Raw genomic sequence first — 7,005 nt, forward strand, 5'->3', positions numbered from 1 at the left:
GGGAAGGGCCAGGCCCCAGCCCGGGGCGCAGCCTTCCCCCGGCACCAGGGGCGTCTTCTGCCGTGCCCTTGCCGGGCCGCGGAAACGCGGATCGATTCGGCCACAATATTAATTGCATTGCGTCACCAGGGAGGTGCAATAAATGGCAGCGTCACGAGAGGGGAAAAAACAAAAACAATCAGCGTGATTTCAGAAGGGAAGCTTAAGCACCTGGCTTGCTATAGCCATTGCATTAGTGCCTGCTTAAATTAGTTCACTTAGTCGGTACGTCCAGCAGCAGATTCGTGGAAGTGGTCTGTCAGATCAAACGAGTGTAAAAAACTGATCATAAGAGCGCATTTAATATTGGAGAGTAAATGACGTTGGTATCGTGACTCTAGGCTGACTTGACCAGTTGAAGCTTTAGAAACTCTTTCACGATCGGGCCAGACCCTGTAGCTGTACAATTTAAATACGTGCATAACTTTAACGAGGTCTTCCATGCATTCACTTCCAACCAGTAAGGGGACCAAAGTTAAGCCGTTAGGGAAGCATCCAGGTTAGAAGGTTTGATAAGGCAAAGCTAGAGACCAGGCACAAGGGAAGTTTGGCAGACAGCTGTTGAAATATGCACTGCATCCTAAACATTGACTGGAATGATATCACTCCCCCTCCACCATGAAAAGATTGGAATTTATCTTAATCAAATCTAGTTAAACCAGGGCAGGATCGCAACTCAGAGGCCTTGAACTCTTAACCCTTTCACAAGCTTAATGCAAAAGACGAGCACAGCATTGAATTGGCTGAAAACTGTTTACCTTTTCAACCGTCTTTTCAGTGATGGCCTGTCCACCATGAATTGCTGATGATTTGGTTTTCAGCTGGAAAAAACTGTAACTGCAACACGAAGGAAAAAAAAGTATGGGTTTAGAAAAAAATGCTTTCCACTCCTTGGCTTCAACAGGACAGATGACAAGAGGGGAATTAAAAAGCAAACCCCACGTGTGTGTATATGCCAGCGATGGCTAGAAGCTGAACGTGGCAGTCCTCCTTTTCCTGCTCAGTCTCTGTGGCTATGCCGCATGGATGCACCAGCTGGGATGCTTAAAAAGTGCCAACTTTAAGAAAATAATCTCAAAAATTATCCAAAACACTAAATCCTAGGGTTTGTTTTTTTCTGATTACAGATTAAACCAAATGCAAATTGATACAAAATGAGCCCATTGTCTAGCTGTAGAGATGCAGGAGGCAGCCAGGACCCTGACAGGGCACATCGCACCAAGAGGGTGCATCTCTTCAGACCTCACCGCCTGCCTCCTCCCTGGCTGTCCCTCTGTCCCTTCTCCTATGCCGGGCAGGTGGGGACTCTGTGCATGAGCAACTCGGACGCCAAGTGTCTTAGAAAAGCCTCTGTGCGATTCCGCTTCCAAATGCCGGTGCAGCTAGGAACCAAGAATATGGCCTGAGGATAGCTGTACTTTCAACAGTAACAAGCCGGAACTGTTTCACACTCTGCAGTGGACTACGGACCCTACAACACAATTTCGTGATACCGTCATAAAGCCTGCTGGGGCATACAGGGGCAAACAAAGGTTGCAAAGTCAACCTCAGTACTGGTATTTCCCAGCTCATTTGCCTTTTAGTAGCGACATCCTGGAAATACAAGTTTGAGTATTCAAGATACTGATGTATCTTCTGCTTTTGCTGATATTTTTTTCCCTCCTGAAGCCTACTACCCTCTACCAAAGTCCAGAATTCATTGAGCAGGCCAGAGGCACAACAGCGCTATTATTCATTAGGCTTAAAATGCCCTACCTTAACCAACAGCTAAGCTGCTCTTTAGAAAAGTCAAGAAATCTGCTTCTGTTTTATCGTCAGGTATCACCAGCTGCGCTTCCTTTTTCTACAGTACAGCAGTTCAGTTAATATCTGGTCACTGTGACCTGTGCTGGGATTAATAAAATGTTTTTATAAACCAATTAATAAAGGTGCTGCCAATAAACTGCTGCCTCCTCTAAAGACTGATTAAAGCTGAGCCAATATTGTCCAGCACAGGCTGTAACGGTGTCAGGGCTCCTTGCACCCTCCGCCAGTTCCCGTTATTAGTGATGAGTGAAATTCAGCATCCAACGTCCAGTGACCTTCTGGAACTACTTAACAATTTCAGTTTACAATGGCGTAAAGAAGAGTCTTTGAAAATCAGATTAATCTAAACCCATGGCTGGGTTATTCTTTTTCTTCAGACAGTGGTGTTGTAAGTCTAGACAGAGAGGGCAGTGCTGTTTACTGGAAGCAAGAGCCTCCATTTTTTACTGTGATCCCTCTTTACCCACACAACATCTAGTCTGGGAAAAATGAAGTGAACGTTTTGTATATACACAAAATATGTATCATAAGGGATACACAGCTTTTTCTCGTTCCCTCACCTGCTTCTATCACTTGGGCTTGAGGAGCATAGTGTAAGCTACTCCTGAAGCTGATCTCTCAGTTACCCAAGACAGAGGAGACCAGGATCTCAAGAAATACTATGCGCTTACAGAGAACCTTGATTTTCATAAGTACCAGCTGACCCAGGGCAAATTCAAACTGCTCCAGTGAAAATTTTCCTGGTGGATACCCCAAATCAGGCACTACACTCCATGCTTGAGGCATCAAAACAAGATCTTGCCAAAGGTTCTGCTGAAGAGGTCAGAGTCTCTAAGGTTCAGCACCTAAGAAAACAACCACTGGTGACAGTAGTTTATAAAGTAATTTCATAACGTTGTATCTATACCTCTGTATCAGTTAGTATTTAAAAACACTAAGGGCTGGCTGAAAATTGTTAATAATTAAAACCTACTTTCAGTTTATGCACATGTGATGGAGTGTTTTGTTTTTCTATCACGGTGTCTGTGACCTGGCAAGTATTCATGTTCCATATAGCAAGAATCTGAGCAGTTACAGACATCACCTGGTGTGGCAAACAAACCCAAGATTTGTCCTCTGCTGGATTTCAGGCAATTACCCAGCCATTTTCCATTACCCAGCGGTGTCTGTTTTGAAAGCTAAAGAAGGTGAAACAAGCACCTTGCATGTAAACTATGCCACCATTTAAAGAGTATTTATATCTTCTTGTGTTCTTTTCTCATGCTTTTATGTAACACTTACGTGTCTCTGCTGGGGGTGAAGCAGAGGAAGTCTGCTTTTTGTTAGAGTATCAGCTCCTGCCTTAATGAGCAATTGTGGAAGTTCTCATATTGGCAGGGACAAAGAGAACCAACCATTATCCTAACTCCCTCGTGGGTCCTCTAAACACAGCTCTTCTATGCTCTTACTTTAAAAACTCTAGCTTTATATCCAGACACATTCCATCTGCTGAAAAATAAAGCAGAAGTCCCTGCTGCTCACGTTTTGGTCCCAGAGTTTGCAGTCTCCGAGGAGAAGCTACTTCTGCGTTTGTACTCGCTACTTCTGCAAGCCAGGACAGCTGGGATCACACGTTTTGCCCACAGAAAAGCAAGAGAGCAGCCCTTAATGGAGCAGGACACATGGCTTTAGGCCTTAAAACAGGGGCAAGCTAAGGATATATCTGTTTTTTCAAGACTCTTTTTAGGTAAAGGATCTGATTTTAATTAGAAATGTAAGGACAAAAGCAAGGTGATATTGTACAATTTGCGGTGTTTAAATGGTGAAGGAAGCCAGTGAGCAAGCAGGACTCTCTGATCAAGCAGAAAATGTTCTCACTAACAGTCTTTGCTTTCCACCCCTTGTTTGCTTCTTTGGGTTCAACCTGTGTTGAGTTGCTCCCTTTCTTAAACAAGAGCGTTCTGCCTTTAGGCTGAAATCATTAGAGACTAACCTGTCACACCAGACCAGAAACTGGCTTTGGCGTATCAGAAGGAAGAGGATGTCGTGCGACTGTAACTATGGCAATAGCGCTTGCAGTAACTCAGCTGTAGTTCATATCCACGTAGCCAAGAACAAGTAGGTATCACTGATGTGAGGCACGTGAGAACATTGCCACGTGTAACGCTTTGCCTCCCGCACGCTTTGACTTGCGTCTGCCGCAAGCCGTTTGGAATAAGAGCAGATCTCTGTAATTGCATCGTGGTCATGATGGCAATATTGGACCATTTTTCCACACACAGCTTTACTGAAGTCATATGAAAGGGGGATCTCGAGAGTTCTTGCAGTAACAACTGGCTTCCTGTTAGTCGATAATTGTGCCTCACTGTGGGCAGTTTGTAAGCAGAGCTCCGAAGGAGAAGCATGCCAAGAGCAAAACAGCCCCACGGGCTGCATCTCATGATGATTACCAAGCTGGCGAGATTTGATGTATACTTCACAACAGTCACACAACCCTCTGATTAAAGTCAGTGTACAGTGTTTGACTGCTGATAGCTATCAGAGACTGCATTAACCTGGAATTCAGCTGCTGCTTCCCCTGGGCAAAAAAAAGCCAAGCGTCCCACACTGATTTTATTTGTTTTTTGAAGGCTTGGGTTTCTTGCCGAGGCAGTCCTAATCTTGACTTCGTTTCTTGGACAAAGTAATCCTCTCTTTCCATCTCCTGACGCATAGTCTGCCTGCAGGACTTGGTGGTCACAGCCCCCAGAGACAACCTGGACTTTGGAGCTGGGGTTAAGCTATGGAGGAGACAGCTCAGCACCATGAGAGGGTGTTACATTTTCAGCTTTTGGCTTGCTTGATGATTAACCCAGAACCTTTTTTGTCCTTTAAAAAGAGACTCTGGTTTGTTTTTAGCAGGGCATGCCTGCCCCTAACTGTCTGAGAAGCAAACCTTAAGATTTTTAGTCCACCCCCTAATCTGTGAACATCCTGATGGCCCTTATCTACCTGCTGACATGGGGTGACACATTGCCTGCAGCTGTGATTCAGTTAGGACGCTCAAAACAGGTGACTGTCGCTTCAGTCTGTTGAGATGACAGTAACCAAGGCAGGTTTTAGGCAGCATTTTGCAGGGAGGGAAAGCCAGGTAGTTTGAGACTACAGGCATACCCGGTAGCACTGGCGTGCAGACAGGGTGCTTGAGATTAACCCTGACTCTTTCTTGCACCTACAAAGCTACACTACACCAGACAGTGGTCTGGGAAGCCCCCAGCTCGACAGCTTTTAGGGAGAAGAAACAACCTTCAGAAATTCAAGGAGCAGTGGACAGCACAGGGACTGAGCGCTCTGATGGGTTGTAGACATCTTTTGCTACATAAAATGATTCCTTGTGGACATAGCGCTTGAAGCAGCATCAAGAAAGCACAGTCATGGTCCTCTACACCAACTCAGACACATCCTTCCAGACAAGAGACCATGGGGCAAACAAGGAACCAGGAATGACTCGGAGAAATATTTATCAAGCACATCTGAACTTTTCTCCTTCATCTTTTTTCATTCCAGCATTTAGGGATGGGACCATTACCTTGGACCTGTTGAAGGCCAATGCATTTTCTCAGAGCTTTCCCATAAACCAGCTGGAATTCCCTTATTACTTTGACAGCTCACAGGCATACTCTAGCAGATGCAAGAGGCCATTCCTTAAAATATGAGCCTTTAAATGCCTGCACCAAAAGTATTTCAATTACTACATTTTTCCTGGCACACCTTCTCCCATTTCTGACGGGTTTAGCATAAATCTCAGCCTTCTATTTTGTAAGTCTACAGTTTTTCCTTCTCAGAGGCTACTGCATCTATCTGTCATGTCTGTCAGTGCTGGGCCCAAAGATTTCAGGCTTTTATCTGAAGCAACTGGAGAAAGAAGGGTCTGTGCAGTGGAAGGAGTGATCACGTACAAAGAACCATGCATGCCTGCCACCCCCTCCCTGGTGGTCTCGGGGCAGTAAGGAGCAGCTTTCTGAGGAGAACACAGAAATCAAATGGATTTCTTTAATAAAAAAGAAAATGAAGAATACCCTGGGACAAGGACATCATCCTTGGTGCCAGAAAGCTGTCCACAAGCACTTCTGTCAGAGCACGCGTGCAAAGAGAGACTCAGGGGACATGGGTTGCTGGGGGAAATTCTCTGGAGACGGGGGAAATGGTTCAATCATGGCTACAAAGGTGACAGCCAAAATGAGACTTCTGGAGCACAGAGGAAGCAAATCATTACTAATTCAGGCAGCAGTCTGGAGCCCCGGGAGCCTTCAGCAGCTATCTTTTGGCCAGTTCCTCTAGTCCAAAGTCCTGGGCTTTGCATTAAAATGAGTAACCCATCAGCCACTCATACATGTGCAGCTGAAGTCATCTGCAGTTCAAAGTGAAGGTTATTTTTCAAACAACCTTCTTTGTCAAAGCGAATCAAAAGCAGGCAGATCTCAGTGAACACTCTCTCCCCGGATGGCAACGTGGGAACATCACAAAATGATTCCCAGTATGATTGCCGATAGACGGGAATTATTATTTTGAGTTATGAACAGCACTGAATGGGAGGAGAAATTACAACCTCAAGAGCAGCAGTATCTAGTGTTTTAGAAAACAGTACATTCCCATCACAGCAGCTGCAACTCATTTTCCTGTTCCTCAGAGCACCAAGCATCCCCGACAAATGCTGCCGCCAACAGGTGAGAGCACATTTATGCCTTACGTATTACCAACCTGAATCCTGGTCGGAGGGTTTGGAGCAGAAGTTGTTTATGACCCAGGAGCATATACCATGATCCATCAGTAAAACTCGGCTGTCAGTTTTCTTGATTTGCCTGCAGAAACATCATCTACAACGCGTTAGGCAACGCTCCCTGCGAAGCTCCAGAGCTTTTGCTACTTGGGACCACTGTAAAGAAGACTGAACTGAAAAACTTCCTAACTCCATGGTCTTTTTTGTAATTTGGTAAACGTTTCCCCTGCTTATTCGATAGAAGCACAAAACTGTGTATGTACGTGAAATAAAAACAACCCTACCAAAATAAAGCTCCATTTCATAAACAGTTCTTGGAGGGAGAAAATGAAACAGATCTCGCCAGTACATCTTAGCCATGTCGCTCATCGCAGGACCAAGATATTAAGATAATGTTGAAAGTGGCACAAAAACCTCAGCAG

The sequence above is a fragment of the Egretta garzetta genome, unplaced genomic scaffold, assembly GCF_000687185.1.
Source record: "Egretta garzetta isolate BGI_Z169 unplaced genomic scaffold, ASM68718v1 scaffold113, whole genome shotgun sequence".
Classification (NCBI taxonomy): domain Eukaryota; kingdom Metazoa; phylum Chordata; class Aves; order Pelecaniformes; family Ardeidae; genus Egretta; species Egretta garzetta.